The sequence below is a fragment of the Bidens hawaiensis genome, unplaced genomic scaffold (assembly GCF_021521415.1).
Source record: "Bidens hawaiensis isolate Kalapana, Puna unplaced genomic scaffold, B.hawaiensis_p1.1 tig00023637_1, whole genome shotgun sequence".
Lineage (NCBI taxonomy): Eukaryota > Viridiplantae > Streptophyta > Magnoliopsida > Asterales > Asteraceae > Bidens > Bidens hawaiensis.
The window spans coordinates 86,040-111,959 of NW_027493710.1; the positions used below are offsets into that span (position 1 = coordinate 86,040).

Sequence of the window (25,920 nt, forward strand, 5' to 3'; positions counted from 1 at the left end):
TGGAGAAGTCACGCGGGTTTTTCTCCACATTTGTTGGTTTAATGGCTTCCCCAAAATTCCTTTTTGGCTGGGGGTCCGTTTCCTTACGCTTCCCTTTCGCCATATGGCGAGGGTTTGCGTCGGTATCGGACTCCTTCTCGTCGTCTGAGTACTCGCCCTCGCTGTTCATAATGAGGTGTTGGCGAGTACTGCCGAATTCGTCAGCCTGTTGAACTGAACGCAAGCGTTCGTCCAATTCAGCTTGGAACTCTTTCTGACGTGCTTCGGCCCACGCCTTCACTTGATCTAGTGTTTGGCGAGGGACCCTCGTACGTTTTTCCAGCTGGGTATCGGTGAACCCCAGTGGAATATTTACTCCACTTGCCCCGGCTTGGGTAGTCGGGGTAGTGTTCGTAAGGATTGTATAACCGCCGGTGTTCCCCCCAGTTGCTGGGGTTGTTACCGGGGTTTCTTGGTCGGTTACTGGCCTTTGGACCGGAGTAACGTTAACCATTTCTTGAGGAAATTCGAAAAAAACTAAATTAGTTCTAGCTTTTATGCACGGATGGCGCCAATGAAGAAACACTAAGTGACCCGGTGCAGATTATAGATAATCTGGGGGTTAAGTAATGTTTCCCACGAGAATGAGGTCCAACAGAGACAGTTGTTCTTCAGGGGACCTGCAAAACAAACACCGTAAGCTCGTCACTGAGAAGGGGGGGGTTCCTCCTTGTGACCACCCTCCGGCGTGAGAATCAGACTAGGTTGCTCTGAATATAAGTGTATATTAAGAGATTGCTAGATAACAGGATAGCAGATGGATCTTACCATTCCAAGATGTTGGAGTATTTATAGCCGAAGGTAGGTTTCCTAGGAGGTACAGCCGGCTGAATAGTATTCCTGTTCTACCAACAGTGGACTATGCACAGGCCATACTGGTTGGTGGATAGGTTACGGCCAACAGTAACTATGTCGGCTGCACTATTCCTCCAACTGTAGATTATGCACGTCCTACCTACTGTGGATTATACGCAGGCCATGCTGGTTGGTGAATAGGTTACGGCCAACAGTAACACTATTTCACCAACTGTAGGCTGCGCACGCCCTGCAGTAAGGGTTGGTGAGTAGGCAGCGGCTAATAGTGACAAACAGTACTAGAGGGTGCTCCTCCTCGTACTGTTGTCGGTGAGCTGTCACCCTGTGATTGGCTCATGGGCTGTTCTGGTCAGATTGTCTGTCCTATCCATACCTTGGTAGGTATAGTACAGATCTTTCAGAATCATACGGACTGGCTCATTTTGGCGGGATTGTTCCCGTCTTGCTCATTCCTTCATGTGACTACTGAAGTATCTATTGTCTTGTGCGTGTAGCCCTGCTATCTGCGGGTAGCCTTCCCTGATGGCTTGTATCCGCAACTGCGGGAACAGGCGGGGTACTTCACCATTGGGAGGCTTTCCCTGCGTGTACAGCTTGCGTACTGCGCGTAAGGTTCTCTGAGCATGGTGGGTCCTGCGGAAGCAGATGGCCTTTGCGCAGACGTCCCTGTTCAAGGTGGTCTTGCGGGACCAACTGGGCTCTGCTGGGACCTACCTCTTCAGTATGATACTCAACAGAGATTCAGAAACGTCCGATTCAGGTTTGTGTTTCGCTGTTACGATTATATGATTCTTCAATTTACGTAAGGTCTGAAGTTTGCCTCAGGAATTAGGTAATTTTTTTAGGGTTTCAATTGCATGTTAATTGCTCAGTGTTTATCTCAAAGGAAACTGTTGTTTGCTTTATCCGTTCCTTAAATTTTGGCTGTTTCATACGTTTCTGGTGATATTGAAGTTTGAACACATAACTTTGAATCAATTTGCTTTAGAAATTCAACATGCAGTAATAGCATGAATTTCGGATTTTACAACTTTTGCAAAGTCTAGGTTGGTATTTCTTCTTTTTTTATTATTGTTACTTATACTAGCACTAAGTTTCATAGATATTCAATTCAGTTTGTTTCAAATGATGGCCTGGTGTTAGACCTACCATGGTCAAACTCGATAGACCAACAATTGAGCCATTATTGTTGTAAATAGAAGTGGCCTATTTTTGGGTTTCTCATAATTTGAAATTAAAAGATAAATTAAAATGGGTCATTTACGGATTAATAAATCTGAATAGGGCAAGTTGCAAATGGGTCATATATTGTCACTTAGTCAAATAATTGGCAATTAATCCGAACATATACTAACTGGTGCTTCTGATACATATTTTTACACAATAGAATTTGTTTTCGGGTCAAAGTTGCGTTTCAGGTTATAAGTTTGATTAATGAGTCAATTCTGATTTTGTGTTTAGTTTATGACTTATAGTACTACATAAACAAACCGCATTTTCCACTGCAACATAACATGTGTTGGCGCCTTATTTGCCGGATCTCATGTAATGTCTTTTTAGATCTTTTTTGCTAAAAAAATGATTTTGGTTAATTATGGTTCGTTGTCTATATGTGATAAAATGGGTGGGTAGGATAATGGGTCAAAATTAGTTCACAATCTTTCAGCCGATGATGCAAAAAGATTGGAAAAAGAAGTATTACTGTACAAGCTGTTAAATTTTTAAAAATTGACCACAGATTGTTTGTTAATCATAATGTTTTTTTCAGGTTGAAGGGTTGACAAAAAGTATACAAAGTATGAAGATTTATGCAAAGCTCAGGAAAAATAGATCACTTCAAGTTCAAGTTGAAAACAAGTAGTTTGATTTACACCTAGAAGATATAATATATCATCCTGGAGATTTTCATGTAATCAAAAGTGTGATTTTAGGGAAGTATTTATCTTTAATTTTTGTTGCATTATTTAGTGATTTTTAGTCTTCGAGAGCTTTATCTCAGCTCTTATTTTGCGTTCATTTTATGACTTATAGTGTACACCGCACGGGTATGAAAACTCGTTTAGCAATCAAAAAATAAATTAATAAGAGGTTTGATTGATTAAGTGGTCAACTTCATGAGCCATTAAAAGGTGTAACCAACATGCTCTATTTCTTACTAGTGTTTTAAAATCTGGTTCAAAGCGACCGGTTAAACTGGATTTCGCACAACATGTCGATATTTTGTGCTCGGTATTTTTGACCGATTTGCTTGAACGTTGTACTAGCTTTTTTCTAAAATACCGGTTTAAGTCCAAGAATTTTTTTTATATTTGCCATCCAAATTTTATCAAGATTACTTTTAGACAAAAAAGCACAACCCGTCCTTTATGTTTACATGATTTTTCAGTTGATGTCTTGTAGTGAAAAAAATGTTAGAAAACATCCTTTATGATTAAAAACCTTATCACGTATTGTCCTTTGGCTCTAACCTAGTTAAGTTTTCTCGTTAAAATTAGTCAAGTGCAAAGGACAAAGCACGATAAGGTTTTTAATCATAAAGGATGTTTTCTGACATTTTTTTTCCGCTAAAGGATATCTACTGAAAAATTATGTAAACATAAAGGACGAGTTTTGCTATTTTACCCAACAATTAACATTCGAACGTGTAAACTTTAGGACTATTTTTTTTTAAATTGAGTGCTTTTGTATTATTTTTTTTTAATATGAATTATTTTTTGTTAATGAATCATTTACTTTTGGATTATTATTGGAGTTAAAGTTGTATATATAGAAAATTATAAGGTAAACTTTTCAACTAGTTGTAGTGACGAAACTTGGGCTTCATCACGGCGGTGACCGAAGTCACAGACCCAAAAATTTTTAGGTCGACGATTCGGTTTGTGCCGATGGTTCGGTTCGGATCAAACAATATGACATCTATATATCCAATTTTTTTCATTCATTCAAATGATTGTTGTTACAATTAAAAAAAACTAGACAATTTTTTAACCAACAAGACCTAAAAGATTCATAATAATGCAAGAGCCGAGAGGAAGGGTGAGTACAAATCAGCTCGACGACCTTTAAGATTTTTGAATTCCTCAATTATGGATTCCGAATAAAATGTTTCAGCAATTTTTTTTTCTATGTAAACCATAGAGCTATTCGCGAGATACTCATCTAACATCTTATTGCGAATGCGATTCTTAAATATTTTCATTCCTGAATCACAATGATTCACTTCAATAGTATATGACTGTGGTTGTAGAGCTTCCGAATCACCATGATTTTCTTGTTGATTTACTTGGTTAGGATCCACATCATTAGTATTTGATTGTGGTTGTTGTGGAGCTTTAATATTAACCGGCTCACTAGTTGAAGCTTTGTGATGTTTACTCGTATGTTCATCATCCGTTCTCTTTTGAAAAAAGAATAAATAGTATCTTGTTTTTTCATGATTTACCTAATTAAGAAGATTCAATAGTGTGAGTTAAAGTAAAATATAATACCAATTAAATTTCCCCAATTCTGCAATTACAAGCCCTAATTTTATAATCCTTGAACATTAATAAATATACATGTAATACAATGTTTAACAACACAAAGATGAATTATAACCTTGCTGACAAGGCTGAGCAACAGGCGGTAGGCGGTGGACGGCGGATGGCAGTGGCTGACAAAAAGTATTGTGAAAACGGGATTTGAACCCGTGACCTCAAGGTTATGAGCCTTGCGAGCTACCAAACTGCTCTACCCCACGCCAAAGAGAAAAACTGAAAACAAATATACAAGCAAGGATTGAATGTGCCCCTCTACCATATATGTACAAATAGAATAGCCTATATATACAGAATGGTAAGAGGGTTGTCTATGATCATCGATCATAGAAATGAAACAAAGATATATTTTAATCCTTAACAGGGCAAAAGTGAGTTTTATAAAAATTCAAACCCTAATCAGTAATTAATCTACGTTCTTCTTTGGGGTCACCCCGAGTCCCCAAAGAGCGTCGCCCGTGTCTCGGTATAACCTGGTTCAACCGGTTATACCATTTTATAGCCCGGTATGACAAAAACCGCAGGTTATACCATTTTATAGCCCAGTATGACAAAAACCGATTTCTAAAACATTGCTTCTAACCGATTCAAAGGAGCCTTTTAATGGAATCGTTAAAACTTAATCGACTACCAAGCAGCCCTTCATTAATTAAAGTAATGTTAAATCATGTTAATAAAACAGGTCGTATATGCTGTTGTTTCATTCCTAATTTTCAACGGGAAGAAAAAAGAATATACAGTTCAACACTAAAATTTGTAAATATTTATAAAAGTTTATCCTCACCATTAATCATAAGAACTTTTATTAAAATTATAAAAATGAGATCTATATAACATAATCATGTGGATAGCATTACTAGAATTTTCTTCCTAAAAGGCAATTATATTCAGTAATGGCGTTCTCCTGTTCTCTCCACCTTATAAAAGTTTCAAACATGCGTGTCAATGCCACTTTCCACATGCTTTTACTAAAGAAAACAAGTTTCTTCCAAGAAATTATGCAAAGAGTTGACTATACACACATATATATGCATATATCTAGATCTCATTCTTCATTTAAAAACCAAACATTCTCAAATGCAATATGATATGTTCGGTATCAATTTCCATGTCCTAAATTTTTCCCTAAAGTAATCCTTTTCCAAGATCTTATGTTCGAGTCTCCTAGTTCTTTTTCTCTTGAACTTGATATTACTTTCGTGTTATTGCATAGCATCGCCAGTTCGAATAGTTGAAATGAAGAACAAAAATGTGCTCTTGATGTTATGTACAATGGTCATAGCAATGCCATGGGCTCAAAGCATTTCCGAAGGGCCAAAAGGAGTGGAAGAGTGGTTCAAAGAGCTCCCACTTAAGAAAGAAAAGGTTACAAAGTTACATTTTTATTTTCATGACACCACCACGGGACCGAGTCAAACCGCCTTCCAAATAGCCGAATCCAATATCAGCTCGACAACGGTTACACAATTTGGTCGCACCTTTATGTTTGACAACCCGTTGACCGTTGACCCGGATGCACACTCCACAAGAATTGGCAAGGGTCAAGGGTTCTTTGGTGCTGCTTCATTTGAGGAACCTAGGTTTCTTATGAACCTTAATTTTGTGTTTACACAAGGGAAATATAATGGTAGCACTCTTCAATTTCTAGGAACAAATCCTATACTTCACCAGGTTCGTGAGATGTCTATTGTTGGTGGGACCGGGTGTTTTCGGCTAGCACGTGGTGTTGCAACTGCTCAGACGTATTTTCTCAACGATACATCATCAATAGTTGAATATAATCTTGTAGTAGTTCATTATTGAGCTTGGTCGATCTGCAAATTGTAGATATTTACGTTTTTATTTAATTGCGTGTTTAACTTTTAAGCTTCAAGACAACATAAGGTAATCTTATACATGTACCGTACTCTTCTTTTGAATGATATTTGAAATGCTTTCATAATCAAATGAGATTTCTTACAACTCTACATGTCGGACCGGGTTAAAGCCAGGGCTCGCCCGTGGGTTGCACGGGCTAGGCACCGAACATGGCCCAAAAGTTTTGGGGGGCATATTAAAAAATGTAAATTTGAAATTCATGTTTGATAAATAAGAAAACAAACGAATCATAAATATAATTGTTAGACAAAATGACAAAAGACGTCATTTATGTTTGCACGGTTTTTCAATGGACGTCCTTTAGCAAACTTAATGTCAGAAAACATCCTTTATGTAAAAAAACGTTGCACGGTTCGTCCTTTTCATTAACGAGGGTTAGTTTTTCTCGTTAAATCCAGTCATGTGCATCTTATGTGAGGGCAATTTAGTCTTTTTACCCTTTCAAGGGTTATTTGTGTAATTTACTTAAAATTTTGGTCTTTAACTAAATATAAGTTTTTATCTTTTTAACCCTCATCTTCTTCCCCAAATAATCATAACCCACCATCAACACCACAACCAAACACCACCCACCACCCATCATCATCATCCCATCCAACCTCCCACCACCACCGACAAAACCCACCTCCGTACCATCCGACGTCTTTTGCCATTTTGTCTTATTATTACACTCTGTAACTTAAGATTTTAATATCCTTAAACGTTTTCCGTTATGCCTGGCTTAGTCTCCGTCAAACTCCACCACGTATCACCGTACCCGACGACACCACAACCAACCACCAGATCCGACCCACACCCGACCGTTCATCACCAGCACACCGCCGTCCACCGTCACCATCTCCATCCTCCTCACGCGTCAAACCCTCAACGGATCGGAGCTTCGGCAAGAAAAAATCACCGGAAAAAAACTCTCCTTCTCGACGAATCCTCACTCGACAACCTAGATCTAGGTCCGTTCTTACTAGAACTCGCGCGTGAAACAACTGCGTCCGGTGACGGTCCAACGAAGGCGCTAGGCGTGTCTTGGTCAAGGAGAAGGACATCAAGTTATGTTGGCAAACGTATTTCCACAATCTCTTTAACATCGAGAGGGATTACCAAGATGAAAGCAACAACCTCATTACTATAAGGCGGGAACGGAATAGCTGCTATTGTCGGCGCATTACACATGAAGAGGTGAATATGGCACTTCGGAAGATGGAAGGGCTAAGGCGGTTGGTTTAGATAACATACCGATTGAGGTGTGGATATGTTAGGGAGAACAAGGAGTCTAATGGTTAACTACTTTGTTCAACCTTATCTTCAAAACTGAAAAATGCCAAATCAGTGGAGGTGCAGTGTCGTAGTCCCACTGTACAAGAACAAGGGTGACGCCCAATTTTGTGGGAACTATAGAGGGATTAAGCTCCTCGGACATACTATGACGTTATGGGAGAGAGTAATTGACACTGGACCTAGAAGAGAAACGCAAGTTACAACAAACCAATTTGGTTTCAGGCAAGGGAGGTCAACTACTGAAGCAATACATATTCTAATGAGACTGATTGAGAAGTATAGGGAGAACAAGTGAGACTTACATATGGGGTTCATTGACCTAGAGAATGCGTACAATAGTGTCCCGCGTAGACTGATTTGGGATAGTCTGGAGGGTCGAGGTATCCCGGGGAAGTATATAGACTTAATTAGGGATATGTATTCCAAGACCACCACGAGCGTCCGTGCACATTTGGGGGATACTGACTGTTTCCCTATGGATATAGGACTACATCAAGGATCTGCATTGAGCCCATTTCTCTTTGTTGTGGTCCCAGATGAGTTGTCAAAATCTATTCAGGAGGCAGTCCCGTGGGCCTGCTTTTTGCATACGATATTGGGTTAATTGCAGAGAGTAAACAAATCCTAAATGTGAGGCTAGAGGAGAGGTGTGCAGCTCTAGAAGGTAAAGGTTTAAGGATTAGTCGATTTAAGACATAGTATCTTTACTGTGACTTTAGTGAACAGGTGGTGAGGAAGACACTCACATCACCATTGGGGGTAAAATATTTTCACAGACAACCAATTTCAAGTATCTAGGATCTTTCGTACAAAGCGATGGGGAGATAAACAGAGATGTAGCCCACCGTGTGCAAGCAAGATGGAGTAGATGGAGAGCGGCAACGAGGGTATTGTGCGACAAGAGATTCCCAGTTAAACTAAAAGGACTAAAAGGTAAATTTTATAGGGGTGCCATTTGACATGCAATGCTATACGGAACTGATTGTTGGGCAATCAAGAAAACACATGCACGTAATGGAGGTAGCAGAGATGCATGTTGAGATGGATGTGTGGGCACACTAGGTTGGATCGGATTAGAAACGACGTCTTTAGGGAAAGATTAGGGGTAACTAGTATTTCACATAAAATTAGGGAAGGAAGGTTAAGGTGGGGTGGGCATATGAAGAGACAAGAGTCTGCATCGGTTACGGTAGTAGAAACCCTTGCTGTAGATGGGAAGAGGAGTAAATGTAGACTCAAACTGACTTGGAATGAGCATATTAGGCATGATTTGATAGAATTAAACCTCTCTGAGGACATAGTCCAGGATAGGAGTTCGTAGAGACGTATAATTAAAGTTAAGGACTTTTAAGAGGGTATTTTGTGGTCTTAGCTTTGTCTAGGGGCAAAGATCTTACTATAGAGTAGGTTATTGCATGCGTTATTGCTCATCTCTATTAATGTATAAATGTTACTTATGTTTTACTTTATCCTTTCTATTTTGCTTTGATTATTGGCAGCTTCATATATATATATATATATATATATATATGGAAAGGATGAAGAGAGAACTTCTTTTTTAAAAAGAGAACCAAAGAACTAATAATAAAGTATTTTTAACTTAATTAAAAAATATTTTTAAATTTTTTTTCTTTACTTCTTATATATTTTTATTCTTCACCACAAAAAAAAATAACAAATTAAAAAAAAAACTCGTTGTAATGCATATATGCAATACGCCGACTTTTTCTTAATGCATATGTGCACTAGTGTGTATTATTATATGTTCAACAGTGTTGATTAGCATATATGCAATTGTTTGTATTGTATATGTGCAATAGTGTTATATTATATACAAAAATAAAACAAAATCGATATAGTGCATGTGTATTAGTGTTGTATTATATATATGCGCAAGTGTGTATTGAGTACAATTATTAATGTTGTATTTGTATATATTCAATAGTGTGTATTGTATATATGCAATAGGCATTAGTGCACATATGCATACTGATAAGTTTTTTTTTAATATCAATATCATCTTTATTAGAAGGAGGAAAGAAAAAAAATCATAAAATATTTTTTTAAAAATAGTTAAAAATAATTATTTACTAATTCTCTAGTTCTTTCTAGATCTCACCCATATATATATATATATATATATATATGTATATATATTGTTTTTTTTTTGCATTGTTTAGCGTTGAGCCGTGGGTCTCTCTGGAAGCAGACTCTCTATCCTCATGGATAGAGGTAAGGTTTGCTTACATCTCACGCTTCTTATACCCTACTAGTAGCTTTGCTATGAGTGAGATTTACTGGGTATGGTTATTGTTGTTGTTCTTTTAATCTATATTTAGGGCCCATTTTTTTAATCGTACAGCGCCCTCGAGGTCACCCGTATTGTTAGAGAAGGCCCTTTTTGTTGCACATCATATAGTCATACACTGACATACAATTATACTACACAAATTTTCAGGTAACGTAGTTTTTAGAAGTTGTAAGTAATCCATCTCTCTTTAAATAATATACTGAGACCACATTAAAGTATTACCATAATACTTTTAAAAATTCAATTGAATTGTTCAAAGAGAAATACAAGAACGAATACTTAAATTATGTTACACATGAAACCCCATATATATTACCGAGAACTCTTAATTTGGATCTATGTTATGATATTAAGCATCGGTTAAGTAACCGAGTATGTTTGATGTGTTTTACAATCAATTGATGTTCATAACAGCTTCGATCGAATTAGTGTGTGTAATCTGAAAACAATTAGTTATCATAACATTACTATATTTAGAGAATCATGTTAAAGTTATGTCACACGCATAACTTACAATTGTCTATATAGACACCCCATGCATATAAAGCCTCATGCACATGGGTTATGCACACAACCTCCCATATGCCTTATGGGAGGTTAAACTTTACATAATTGACAACTATACATTGGATCTACAAGCTATAATAACATATACATTACAAACACTTATAAAAGTGCATTATCCCCTTTCCCCACTGTGTGTGGAAATTGCCACGCATTCTTAGTTTTTATTTTTTATATTGATAATAAAAACATTACATAATATATCTATATATTTTTCTATATAATAATACATTATTTATAGTACATGGAGAGCTGTATGCTAAAAATTTTATAAATTTTGATGCTTATGGTGCATATAAATTTTTTAAATTTGTATTCAAGTTTTATTATTTATTTTTTTTTTATTATTATTATTATTATTATTATTATTATTTATAAACTATTATTTATACATTATTTATTAATGTAGATACAATTCATTACAATAATTAACATATAATGATGCACATTTAATAATAATATTTATAATAATAATACCCAAATTTAATCATTGTTTAAGACAAGTTGGGTTAAAGGTTGGGTAGAGTAACTCTTACAAACTCGTCACAAACAGCCACCAACTAGTAATTGAAAAAAAAGATATGAAAATGTTAGTTAACAATAAAATATAAAACTACAAACCGAGAGGTTTAAAAAATAAAAAACACACAAACGTAAAAAGTTCCATATTTAAAAACTTCAATGAAGCTTATATCGGAATATTCGTAAACAAAGTAATAATTAGGGTGGTGCTTAATTAATTATTAATAACTTTAAACAAAAAAAATAACAATTATTTTTCTCTTTAGTTTAGTCTTTCACACAAGCTTCCCGGAGTATTACATGCACGGTATTCATGTACCTAATTCACGCGTGAGGTTTAGCCATGTCGGACCACACAACCGCACCCATCTATCATATACAACTAGAGAACCATCATACCATTTTAGTTGGTGGATGTTATTGTCGGAAATTGTTCAGTTAACATCAATGGAAAAACACTCAAATCATTAGTAGCATTATGTTGATCACCCAACTTGCCATCGACGCACCAGTTACCACTAGCGGCTAGTTTGCTTACAATTGCTAATGATTAGTAGTAACACACTACTAGCGACCATTTGTCACTCATGGACTAAGTAGTTAGTCATCAATAGAACTGTAAAACAATAACAAACAAAAAAGCAAACTCTCAATTGAAATCCAAAAGATTGGTTATTTGGATTGTCTTAGTATGACTTTCTTACGGACTGTTTAGACTCCCGTAGGCCCAACCTTGCGGTCCGTTTAAGAAGACAAACAAGAGAAAGGATCTTAGGGAACGTTGAACGAAACCTAGCTAGATACAACACGGGGATTTGATATTACAAGGATTATGAAAAATTGTTTTAGCAAATTGGTGTTCTTCTCCCATCTCCGATTCTACTGTAATTTCTTGTAATTGTTCTAATTGTTCCTTGTAATTTCTTTTCTTGGAATTGAATGCTAGAACTTGATCTGATTATTATCAATTTGAATTAAGTCTCATTTTTATCTTTTTATATCATAGTACATATACAATGTATATTATACATGTTTTTGTTCAAAATCTAACAATGACAATAGTCTAATAAACGTGTTTGAATACTAATAAAAGTACATATGTTGTAACTATTAAAATTATTCGTTAAACTAACACGATATAATAAAATTTAAACTTTGTATCGATGTTATTAAACAACGAACTTCTAGCGAGGAGGCATTGTCGGATTCAAATGCACCTTTCGAACAACATAACTTTAAAAACCAAGTGTTACATACCTTATAATAAATCAAATAAAAAGTTTATTAGCATATTCAAAGAATAATATAGCCTTAATCTTTACTTATCCCAAATCAAATAATATAGCCTTTTGGGTGTGAATTTGGTGGTTAAGGGTTCAATTCCCATTGTGTACAATATATATTTGGTTATTTAAAAAAAATATATTGTTTAAAAAAGAGAAAACCGTGCCTCTGTTGTCTTGATTAAATTTTCTTTTTTTGTAACCTGCTCGTTTATAAACAAAAGAGTTGATTTGTCTTGTTTGTAATGAGAGGAGTTTAAGAGACAAAGTAAGCTCGTTTGTTGGTTCACTCCTTTGACTCATCATTGTAACTCAATGTAACTTATAGGTAATATGATCCATGGTCAAGTTATTTTATAAATGGTAGTAAAAATTAGAAGTGTGAAAAATCATAAATAATTAACATGTGTCAAGTGGGGATAAAAAAAAAGAAGGTATAGAGGTAATTGTACACATTTTCTCTCTCCATATGTAAAACACATGTTAATGCCCCCATCATTTTAGAACGTTTATAACTTTTTCGTATGATATTTAAAAAAAAAAATCATCATAATAACAAGCGTTTTTTATCTTTAATATTAGTATGATTTTTGTTATATAAAATTTAAAACAAAAATCACGTCATTGTGTCTTTTCGCACACCTTTGTTTCTTTTTGCACACAATTGTGTCTTTTTTCGTCATTGTGTCTTTTCGCACACCATTGTGTCTTTTCGCACATCATTGTGTCTTTTCGTCATTGTGTCTTTTCGCACACCACCATGTCTTTTCGCTTATCATTGTATTTTTTTCGTCATTGTGTTTCTTCGTCATTGTGTTTTTCAACTCATCATTATGTTTTTTTTAAATGCTAATAACACAATATGTAAAAATAATGATAAAATAACAATAAATTATCTAATACATAAAACACAATGATTAATACATGTTACACAATAACTTGAAACGTAAAACACAATGGTGAATACATATAACACAATGACCTAAAACGTAAGACACAATGGTGAATACGTATAACACAATGACCTAAAACGTAAGACACAATGGTGAATACGTATAACACAATGACCTAAAACGTAAGACACAATGGTGAATATATATAACACAATGACTTGAAACGTAAAACACAATGGAAACAACATATTACACAATGACTTGAACGTAATATACAATGAACGCAATACTATTTTTCTCAAATTAAATGAATTTGTCATATGCCAATCCGAATAAAAGACAATGAACGTACTCCGTATTACACAATGACTAAAAGTTAATGACGAACAAAACGACACAATGACGTAATCTTTGTTTTAATTTTTGTCTTTAATATGAGTAGCAATTGAAAAATATAATGATCAAAATCTATAATACAATTCATAAGAAAACTCAACTAAAATATACAATGAACAACAAAAAAACACATTAAAAAAAACCCATTATTTTTTTTATTTATTTTTATATAACAATATGATACTCGTAGTAAAGATAAGACAACACTTATTATTATGGTGATTTTTTTGAAAAAAAATAATGTCGTATGAAAAAGTTATGAATATTTTAAAATGATGATGGAATTGACATGTGTCTTACATGTAGAGATAGAAAGTCAACAAAGGTGGGTTATTACCTTCATGTCCTTTTCATCAATTTTTATTTATTAAATTAATCTCAGCCATTCAAATCTAAGATCAATGGACTGGATTCTTTTTCACCCTTTTCATTTTTGCTGTCCTTTGTATTTTAACTTTACTCGTATGATCCATGAACCCACTTGAGCCTATCTTAATATTTATATCATTTTTACTTTGAATACTAAATAATAACATAGGGTGTGTTTGGGATTGCTTTTTTAAGTCCAAAAAGACTTTTGTAAAAAGGTCTTATAAGAATATGACGTTTTGAAAAGGTGTCTGTAAAAAAAATGTTTGGATTAACTTATAAGAAAAATTTAAAAGGACTTGTTTGAAAAAAATATTTGACTTAACTTATTAAAGGTAAAATGATTAAAAAAACATTTTTTTAAATTTTTTTAAAAAAAATGTTTGGGATTGTTATATATACTATAAAAACCTTTTGTCCTCCCTTACATATTGAAAAAAATTATTAAATATATAACATAAATTCTTTTACATATTTATAATTTCTCGATTAGACCAAAATAATATTGCTTTCAGATTGTTAAAAAGCAACAAAATGCACAACAATAACAAAATAATGTCATACTGAATTCTTATATGCGATTTCATTATTTCTTGCGCATTTTACACGGCACAACAACAATCCCACATAAGGTGTACTACCTTATGTGGGATTGTAAGATTCTTGTTGTGCCGTGTAAAATGCTTCATCAAACCCACCGACCTTTCTAATAAAGTTATGGATCGCCATCGATGCCAAGACAATACTCACTTGGTGCTCGTATGTGCAATTCATATGCATATCTCTCAATAACGCCCACTTATCTTTCCACACTCCATATGTCCGTTCAATAATATTTCGCAATGATGAGTGGTGATAGTTAAATGTCTCTTTTGATCCGCGGGGAGCACGCATAGCGCTAGTCTATGCATGCTAAAAATCCAATATATGATAAAGAATGTTCGCACCTTTGTATGGAGCAGGATACCCTTTAGTGTTCAGGTTTCCGAAATCAACAACGTAATATTTATCTACAAATAAAACAAATAGTTATTAGTTGTTTCAAACAAGTATTAAAAACATAAAATTTGCATTGCTAAAATTATACTAACCACCTAATGGAAGTAGAAAACCAAGCTCCGGTCTCTGTAAGGCTTCATTGAATTCCGGTGTCATGGACCCTACAAATGTAAAGCAAATGTTAAAATCACAAACAACCATTATATTTTGTGTGGCATATCCTTTCGACCAATGTACTTCGGTTGGTCGTTCAAGAGAACCGATGCCCTCACATATGTCCCATCAATAGCGTCAATGCAGTCATACTAACACAAAAATATATCATAATTAAATCCTTTGTTAAAGTAATTGGAACATTGGATACCTTAAACATAAGATAATACCTTGAACGTTGGATAATACCAAGGATTATTTAATATATATGTGGGTACATCACCATTATAGTTTGCGAATGGATTGATGATTTTAGCACTCATCTTAAGCATGACATGCAAAACTTTATAAAAATGTCTATGAAAGATTTCACCGGAATGATTAAAAAACTCTTGGACAAACCTATTAGTATACCCATTAGCCAAAGTCATCAAGAAGATTCCAACCGACTCCTCAATAGATATATTACGGGTTTTTTCCAAACCGTAATTATTAATAAGATATGCGCATAACCGTCTAAAAACTGGTACCTCCAATCTAAATATTGCATACCACCGTCTAGGATGGCCGATTAATATTTCATTAATAAACATGTACCTGGTGCGATCCGACGTGTGACATGGCGTTCGTCTGTTATACAAGTCACGAGCTATTATAATCCCTTCATGACATCTATTACACATAACCATTTGAATTCTATATCCTCGTCCACCCAATATTCTCCATCATCATCATCATACGAATTTGATTCGTCACCATCCATGCTATATGAAAAGTAGAAATAACACATCAATGATTTGAACAATTTCTTCATGGTAACACAAAGGCATCTGTGCAATACAAAAATAAAATTGCATTTGTGCAATACAAAAATAAAAAGAAAAGGGGGACACACGAAAAAAAGGCAGACACTTTGGATTCATGTTTAGCCTCCGTCGAGAATAGGTTCTAACTAGAAGTGCACAAATCGGGTTTTTCAAATACCCGGGTTCGGGTATGACCGGGTATTGGCAAAACACGGTTTGGGTCTGGGTATTGTCTCTAAAAACAATATCATATGTATCGGGTTTGGGTCGGGTATAGTTACGGGTATTTGAATACCCTATTTTCGGGTATTGAAAAAACCCTATTTTCGGGGATTTTCTGGCTTTATTTTTCGGATACATGTTGCATTTTTTAAGGGGTTGCACCTTTTAGGATTACATTTCCGGGTATTTTTCAGGTATTGATCGGGTATTTAAAAAACCAGATTTCTGGTATTTGTAAAAAACGGTTCGGGTATGGAACCGGTTCTGGTTTTTGGGTATTACCGGATACAAATCGGGTCCGAGTACGTGTTTTGGTACTGAAATGATGTAACACCACGCCTCAAATCCTATAAGTATTAGCTTTAAAATACTAACTTTTATAAGTATAGGGACCAAATTGCAATTTCTGAAATTTTATCCCATCTCGGTACGCGACGGGGTAATACTGAACCCATCGCGTAACGCGATGGACTTGCTGAGTCAGTGGACACGTGTCCAACAACGTGTCAATACGTGGCACGATATGACAGGCCACGTGTCACCACCGCATAAGGCGGCGTAAAAGTGCGGCGTCGCGGTACGCGACGGGTCACCAAGGCCCCATCGCGTACCGCGATGGGATCCTGAATTCGCCTATAAAAGGGGGTGAGGGGCATGAGCTCCATTCATCCCAAACACACCTCAATTTACACACACTTAACCTCGAAAGGCGTGCCCCATTGCCGTAACAAGCCGACGTGCCATTGTCTCGAAGTTCGTGCAAGAAACGAAGTAATAATCAAGTAGCAATCATATAATCGAGTAGATCAAGACCCTGCCTTTTTCTTATTAACAATCTAAGTATCTGCGTTAAGTTAGGGATTACGTTTAAGTTATTTGAATTATAACTTAGACTATCAATCGAGGGTATGACCTTTAACCTTGATCATATTTTACAAACATTCATTCACAATCAAGTTTTCATAAAACGTTACTTCATGATTAAGTAATGTTAAACAAAAGATATATTTTGACGGGCATGTAGTAACTGGAAGGGGGATATCATTAGTAGTAAGTTTCTTGCCTAAGGAAAAGTAATTCGTACAAATCCCAATCAACCGAGGGACCCGTTTACTTCCCTGGAGAAACTTACCAACGTGTTAGAACCTATTAGGCCAAAGCATGCTATATCAAACGTCACATAAAACTAAGTGTTTTCATTCACAATCAAAGATAAACGATTTCAAGGTTAAGCTTACAATCATAGCTTAATCATTATTCAAAACATTCATACAAACCTATTTATGTAAAGGTTAAGTATCAATCACAATCAATCAATCAGTCAGTCAAGGTTTTTCAACACCGACGGTACAGGTGAATACGTTAACCTTTTCAATCAGTCAAAACTTATTTATACTTAATGAGACGAACAGGTGTTTGTCTTAACAAGTCAATCAATGTCTACATAAGATCGTGTAATCCCTAAAACGTTATAATACAAAGTAGAGAATAAAATCAATTCAGACTGAATACGCATGTGTATGGATCCAAACATTACTATTAAAGCTCATTCAATCAATCAAAGACAATGAGGCCGCGAGCTTAAACGGTCATGAACAGTTCTCTGTTCAGGGCCATGAGGCTCGGAGAATACAGTTGTTTGTGTAGGGTAGTGGTACATATACCGGAAGTAGAAATGCTTCCGCTGAGCTTGTCAAGAAAACTATATTTGTATTGTAATCGTCATTCAAAATATTTTATTGAAGTCATATGTGTTCACCAGCATATAGCTGACGTATTTTTCCAACCCATTGTAGGTAATTAAGCATAAGTAGCATTAGCAAGGATTGGAGTCTATATGAAGATAGAAGCGCGTACAAGTTGGCTCCGTTTTTGATAAACTAATCCTTGTAATATGAAAACTTATATTTTGTAAACTAATACTCGGGTATTTAATTCCCGAGTAAATTTTCAATGTAAATTAATATTATATTCAAACTTAAAGTCTTATGCTAAAATTAACCCATAAACTCTGATACATTTACAAAACAGGTACCAACTTGTAGCCACATGCCTAGGCTCTAAGTCGGGGTGTGACAGGTTGGTATCAGAGCCATCGGTTTCAGCAAATTAGGTATTAAACACTAGTACCTAGGCTTTAACCATTATAATGATTATTATTATTCATAGGGATAAGATAGGATTGGTAAACTTCCTATCCCTAATCTAACTAAATGCAAATGTCTTATACTAACTACTTTGGTCGTAGACACCGAGTAGCCATTCGATCAATACCGACAATCATTCACGAACCATCTGATATGGAAAGTAGCAATAGTTATCACACTAGCCTTTTCAATCACAATCAACCAATCAATCCGCTGATACCCTATGGGAGCCAACCCGTGTATCTCCTAGGTAGTCAACAATTCCCAATCGAAATTTCTGATGATACCATTGAAGACATTCCAATGTACTATCCTTTCGACATCCCAATATATCATCCTTCGGAAAAGCAGGAGGGTACAAAGAAAGCTCAAACAGGAAACAGAATCGGAACCGTCCAGTTGGATGAATTGTCACTCGGATCAAAGGAGATGGCAATTTGGATCTCCATCACCAAACTACCGATACCAGATCCCACCGACCACGGCTGAACCAAGCCGGAAACCAAAGATGAGGGTTACCATGTCGCATGAAAGGATAACTTTCCAAGCACAAATAAAGAATTCTTATGAATAAGAAGAGGATCCTGAAGAAGAGGAGGATCCCGAGGAAGAGGAAAACGAGAATCCTGATTTTCCTCCATACTTAGGATCAAGACCTTCAATCTCCCAACAAGCAAAAGAAATCCGAGAGGAGACAAATCTCATCGAGGAATTTTATACTAACAATATCCCCGATGAAGAAATGCATGCATACGTTGCTAATATGCATCTCTATCCAAGGGAAAACGCTTATCTCTTCCCGCACCAACGGGATATTCGAACTCGCCAAATTCGGTGATGGACGAGCTGAGGAACGAGAAAGTGAATAAAAAGAAAATAGGAAGAAAGATTGTCAAGAAATGTGACAAGATGAAAAATCTTGTTACAAAATGGATTAAGGATTAGAAATCAAAGTTGTATACTGTTGTGATCTTTTCTTGTAAAATAAATAATGTATTATAAAGTGTGTTTTATCTGAATCTTGTTTTATTCATGTAACAACATGTCTAAAGCAAACAGTAATCAAGAAATTCAAGTAAACAATAAAGAAAAGACAATTGAAGAAATTTTGCAAGAAAAAGCTATCGCGGAAAATATACAAGCCTTACCACAAAATTATGTGCTTGGTATCTGCCATCTGATAAAAGAGGCAGTAAGCCCAATTTATGAAATATTGAAAGACGATCAAAGTCGTACCGCCACACATTCTAATAAAAAAGCAAGCCAAAGCGAGTCCGCTACTTCAAAAAGGGAATCAAAGAAAGAAAATAAGAAGAAGGAAACCGAAAGAAAGAAAGAAGCAAGCGATGAAAGTTCAACTGCTGAAAACGACCTATGTGAGAAAACAAAGAAACTTAAAATACACGAAGGTTGTGATTTCAAGGTGTTTAAAGTATATAACCCCAAAGAATGTCACGGGGATAAAGGTGTGATAAATACCCTCCTCTAGTTGGAGGAGATGGAATCGATTGTGTTGATGCTTAGTGTACTGAAAGAGAGAAAGTGCAATATACTTCCCAGATGTTCAAAGGGGAAGTACTGGAATGGTGGAATACCCTAATTGGAATCAAGGGTAGAGATAATCTATACAACTTGGATTGGGAAACACTTAAAGCTATGATATTAAAGAAGTTCTGTCCAATAAACGAAATGGATCAAATTCAGACTAAGCTATGGAATCATAAGGTTGTGGGAACAAATCTCAAGGAATATAACACCAAGTTCCTTGAGTACTGCAGAATTGTGCCTCATCTGGTCACTCCTGAAATCAACAAAGTGACACGATACATATACGGACTGCCAATCGAAATCCGTGACTTAGTTTGTTCACATATGCCGTCTTCGACGGAATCTGCTATAGAGTTGGCCGGATATTTGATGGACGGGATGTTAAGGAACCGTGATGAGAAGAAAAAGGATGATGTGAGAACGAGTGTGGGTGGAAAGATAAAGAAAACGGAAAAGAAAAGAGAAGGGGGATTTGTGTATAGTCGCCCCATTTGCAAGTCTTGTGGTAGGAGACATTTCGGTAGATGTCTTCGACCAACTAATACCGTTATATGTGGTTTTTGCAAGAGACCGGGTCATTCGGAAACAGATTGCAGGAAAAGGACAACAGTATGTTTTGAGTGTGGTGAGATGGGACACTTTAGTACTGAGTGTCCAAAGAAGAGGCCGACAGCAGTGACGGCTGGTGCAAGTGGCAGCGGTGCGAAGACCGATGCCAAGAAAGGCAATGCTCATGTCTTTATGCTAGACACCCAGAAGGCAGCTGATATACCGGACGTGATCACCAGTACGTTTCCTATAAATAATGTTTATGCTAGGGTATTATTTGACCCGGGTGCAAACCAAAGCTTTATATATTATAAATTTTGTAGTCTATTAAATGAGCCCTTAGTTAAACTAGATAACATTTTGAAGTAGAAACTGCTAATGGAAGTATAAGTAGAATAACCGAAGCTCTAAACAATGCCACAATTTCTCTAGCCAATCACGTCATACATGTACGACTGTTACCCATGACATTAGCAGGTTTTGATGTAGTATTAGGTATGGACTGGTTATCATTTAATCAGGCCCGTATCCTATGCAACGATAGAGCCATCGACATTCGAATACCTAATAACAAAACCATTCGTATAACCGGAGATAAAGAAGGAGGAACGGTAGGAATCATTTCAAAAATCAAAGCAAGTCATTGTATAGGTAAGGGATGCCTCGCATTCATGGCCTATGTAACTAAGGAACCTGAACCAAAAAAGATGGAGGAAGTGCCAATCGAGTCCGAATTTCAAGATGTATTTCCTAACGAACTACCAGGAGCCCCGCCTGATAGAGAAGTAGAATTCAAGATCGATCTCATGCCAGGGACATAACCGATAGAAAAATCACCTTATTGTCTAGCACCAACGGAAATGAAAGAGCTGAAGAAACAGTTAGATGAATTATTAGAGAAAGGATTCATAAGACCGAGTTCGTCACCATGGGGAGCCCCAATTCTGTTTGTAAAGAAAAAGGATGGATCAATGAGAATGTGTATATATTATAGAGAACTAACTAAGGTTACAATCAAGAACAAGTATCCATTACCAAGAATTGACGATTTGTTTGATCAGCTCCAAGGAGCAAGCTGTTTTTCAAAGATTGATCTTAGATCGGGTTACCATCAATTGAAGGTACAAGAAGAAGATATACCTAAAACAACATTTAGAACCCGATACGGACATTATGAGTTCACCGTTATGCCTTTTGGACTCACTAATGCTCCAACAGCTTTCATGGACATGATGAATCGGATTTGTAAGCCCTATTTAGACAAGTTTGTCATTGTCTTCATAGATGACATACTTGTTTATTCAAAATCCAAAGACGATCATCAAGTTCACCTCAAGATCATACTCGAAACCCTAAGGAATGAGAAATTGTACGCCAAATTCTCTAATTGTGAATTTTGGTTTTCCGAAGTTCAATTTCTTGGTAATGTTATAAATGAAAAGGGTATTCAAGTAGATCTAGCAAAGATTGAAGCAATAACTAAATGGGAGAAACCGAAAACACCGACTCAAGTCCGAAGTTTTCTAGGTTTAGCTGGATATTACCGACGATTTATCCAAAACTTCTCCCGAATAGCTGTTCCATTAACTTCACTGACAAGAAATTCAATTAAGTTTGAATGGGGACCGAAGCAAGAGGAAGCATTCGAAACACTAAAAAAAAGTTGACTAACGCACCTATTCTGGCCTTGCCAGAAGGATTAGAGAACTTTATCATTTACTGTGATGCTTCGCACACGGGAATGGGATGTGTTTTGATGCAAGGAAAGAAAGTAATTGCTTATGCTTCGAGGTAATTGAAAGTTCATGAAAAGAATTACACCACGAATGACCTTGAATTAGGCGCTATAATTTTCGCATTGAAGTTATGGTGACATTACTTGTATGGTGTAAAGTTCACGGTATACACTGATCACAAAAGTTTGAAGCATATATTTGATCAAAAAGAGTTGAACATGAGACAACGGCGTTGGATGGAAACGCTTAATGATTACGACTGTGAGATCGTATACCATGAAGGATAGACCAACGTTGTGGCTGATGCTTTAGGTAGGAAAGAACATGAGAAACCAAAGAAAGTTCGAGCTCTTAGATTGGAACTTAAAGTCGATTTAGCCTGCCAAATTAAAGAAGCTCAGAAGTTGGCACTGGAAGAAGGGAACATTAAAGCCGAAAAGGAAAATGGTACTACTGATCAACTAATCAAAGGAAGTGATGAAATACTAAGATTTAGTACAAGAATTTGGGTACCAATGGTTGGAAATCTAAGATATAGAATTCTTGAAGAAGCACACAAGTCAAAATACATGATGCATCCAGGATGCGATAAGATGTATCATAATTTAAAGGAGGATTTTTGGTGGATTGGTATGAAGAAAGATATTGCCTTGTATGTAGCCAAATGCCTAACGTGCTCTAAAGTGAAAGCCGAGCACCAAAAGCCGCTAGGATTGCTTCAACAACCAGAAATACCAATATGGAGATGGGACATGATAACTATGGATTTCATCATGAAGTTACCTAAAACTTCTCATCAAAATGATGCGATCTGGGTTATCGTAGATAGACACCAAGTCTGCCCATTTTATTCTAATTCAAGAAACTTTTAGTATGGAAAAGTTAGCACATTTATATGTCGAAAACATTGTATCCTTACATGGTGTGCCACTATCCATCATTTCTGATAGAGACAGTCGTTTTACTTCAAAATTTTGGTCAAGTTTTCAAAAAGCCATGGGGACGCGACTAAATTTACGTACGGCTTACCTTCCCCAAACTGATGGCCAAAGTGAACGCACAATTCAAACTTTAGAAGATATGCTTCGTGCCTGTGTTATTGATCTAGGAGGAAGCTGGGATACCCATCTTGCCTTAATGGAATTCTCGTACAACAACAGTTATCATACGAGTATCCAAGCAGCACCATTTGAAGCCTTATATGGATGAAAGTGTAGGACGCCTGTATGCTGGTTTGAAAAAGGAGATAGTCAGTTGTCAGGTTCCGAGATTGTTCAAAGGACCACTGATCAAGTTATACAAATCCGTGAATGATTGAAGACAGCAAGAGATAGAAAAAAGAGTTATGCGGACGTTCGTCGCAAGCCAATGGAATTCAAAGAAGGCGATAGAGTATTACTTAAAGTCTCACCTTGGAAAGGTGTAGTAAGATTTGGAAAGAAAGGAAAACTGAGTCCACGATTTGTCGGACCATTCAAGATACTCGAAAGAATTGGACCAGTTGCATACCGACTAGAGTTACCTGATGAAATGAAAGGTATTCATGATGTATTTCATGTATCCAATCTTCGCAAGTGTTTAGCCGACGAAACCCTTGCAATGCCATTAAAAGATGTCAAGATCAACGAGAAGCTTAAGTTTGTAGAAAAGCTGATTCAAATAGAAGATAGTATGATCAAGTTTCTCGAGCACAAACGACTTAAGCTTGTGAAAGTCAAATTGGATTCAAGACGAGGACCCGAGTATACGTGAGAGCTCGAGTCAGAAATGAAGAAAAAGTATCCCTATCTATTCCAATAAATCTCGAGGACGAGATTATTTAAAAGGTGGGGATGATGTAACACCATGTCTCAAACCCTATAAGTACTAGCTTTAAAATACTAACTTTTATAAGTATAGGGACCAAATTGCAAATTTTGAAATTTTATCCCATCGCGGTACGCGACGAGGTAATACTCAACCCATCGCGTAGCGCGATGGACTTGCTGAGTCAGTGGACACGTGTCCAACAACGTGTCAACACGTGGCACGATATGACAGGCCACGTGTCACCACCGCATAAGGCGGTGTAAAAGTGCGGCGCTGCGGTACGCGACGGGTCACCAAGGCCCCATCGCGTACCGCGATGGGGTCCTGAATTCGCCTATAAAATGGGTGACAGGCATGAGCTCCATTCATTCCAAACACACCACCATTTACACACACTTAACCTCAAAAGGCGTGCCCATTGCCGTAACAAGCCGACGTGCCATTGTCTCGAAGTTCGTGCAAGAAACGAAGTTATAATCAAGTAGCAATCATATAATCGAGTAGATCAAGACCCTGCCCTTTTCTTATTAACAATCTAAGTATCCGCGTTAAGGTAGGGATTACGTTTAAGTTATTTGAATTATAGCTTAGACTATCAATCGAGGCTATGATCTTTAACCTTGATCATATTTTACAAACATTCATTCACAATCAAGTTTTCATAAAACGTTACTTCATGATTAAGTAATGTTAAACAAAAGATATATTTTGACGGGCATGTAGTAACTGGAAGGGGGATATCATTAGTAGTAAGTTTCTTGCCTAAGGAAAAGTAATTCGTACAAATCCCAATCAACCGAGGGACCCGTTTACTTCCCTGGAGAAACTTACCAACGTGAGAACCTATTAGGCCAAAGCATGCTATATCAAACGTCACATAAAACTAAGTGTTTTCATTCACAATCAAAGATAAGCGATTTACAGGTTAAGCTTACAATCATAGCTTAATCATCATTCAAAACATTCATACAAACCTATTTATGTATAGGTTAAGTATCAATCACAATCAATCAATCAGTCAGACAAGGTTTTTCAACACCGACGGTACAGGTGAATACGTTAACCTTTTCAATCAGTCAAAACTTATTTATACTCAATGAGACGAACAGGTGTTTGTCTTAATGAGTCAATCAATGTCTACATGAGATCGTGTAATCTCAAAAACGTTATAATACAAAATAGAGAATAAAATCAACTCAGACCGAATATGCATGTGTATGGATCCAAACATATCTATTAAAGCTCATTCAATCAATCAAAGGCAATGAGGCCGCGAGCTTAAATGGTCAAGACCAGTTCTCTGTTCAGAGCCGTGAGGCTCGCAGAATACCGTTGTGTGCGTAGGGCAGTGGTACATATACCTGAAGTTGAAATGCTTCCGCTGAGCTTGTCAAGAAAACTATATTTGTATTGTAACCTTCATTCAAAATGTTTTATTGAAGTCATACGTGTTCACCAGCATATAGCTGACGTATTTTTCCAACCCATTGCAGGTAATTAAGCATAAGTAGCATTAGCAAGGATTGGAGTCTATATGAAGATAGAAGCGCGTACAAGATGGCTCTGTTTTTGATAAACTAATCCTTGTAATATGAAAAATTATATTTTGTAAACTAATACTCGGGTATTTAATTCCCGAGTAAATTTTCAATGTAAATTAATATTATATTCAAACTTAAAGTCTTCCGCTAAAATTAACCCATAAACTCTGATACATTTACAAAACCGGTACCAACTTGTGGTCACACGCCTAGGCCCAAAGTCGGGGTGTGACAAATGAATACCATATCCATACCCTATGGGTAGGGTAGGGTTCGGGTGTGACACTTGGCAAAAATTTACAACTAATGTAACAATGATTAGGCGATAAACTATTATCTTATGAATAAAACTTCCCTTATTAAGAACCAAAATTTGCAAAATCATCATAAATTTCAAATTTCGCCACGTAATAAACATTGTGTGGAACGACCTCGGGTGACAAGCTAGAAAACAAATAAAATCTTAATATGATTAAACGACCCAAAAAACATAAAAATGTACGTTAGAATAATAGAGTCAATGTATAA

At 36.3% G+C, this 25,920-nt stretch overlaps 1 non-coding gene and 1 pseudogene across 1 annotated transcript; one reads left to right on the forward strand and one right to left on the reverse strand.

Annotated features, from left to right (window-relative positions):
- Window positions 1-4,520: 4,520 nt before the first annotated feature.
- On the reverse strand, window positions 4,521-4,594 carry TRNAM-CAU (transfer RNA methionine (anticodon CAU)). Its single transcript has one exon. It is a non-coding gene; the product is annotated as a tRNA-Met (tRNA).
- Window positions 4,595-5,473: 879 nt separating this feature from the next.
- LOC143567781 (dirigent protein 22 pseudogene) lies at window positions 5,474-6,204 on the forward strand (annotated as a pseudogene).
- The last annotated feature ends 19,716 nt before the right edge of the window (window positions 6,205-25,920 follow it).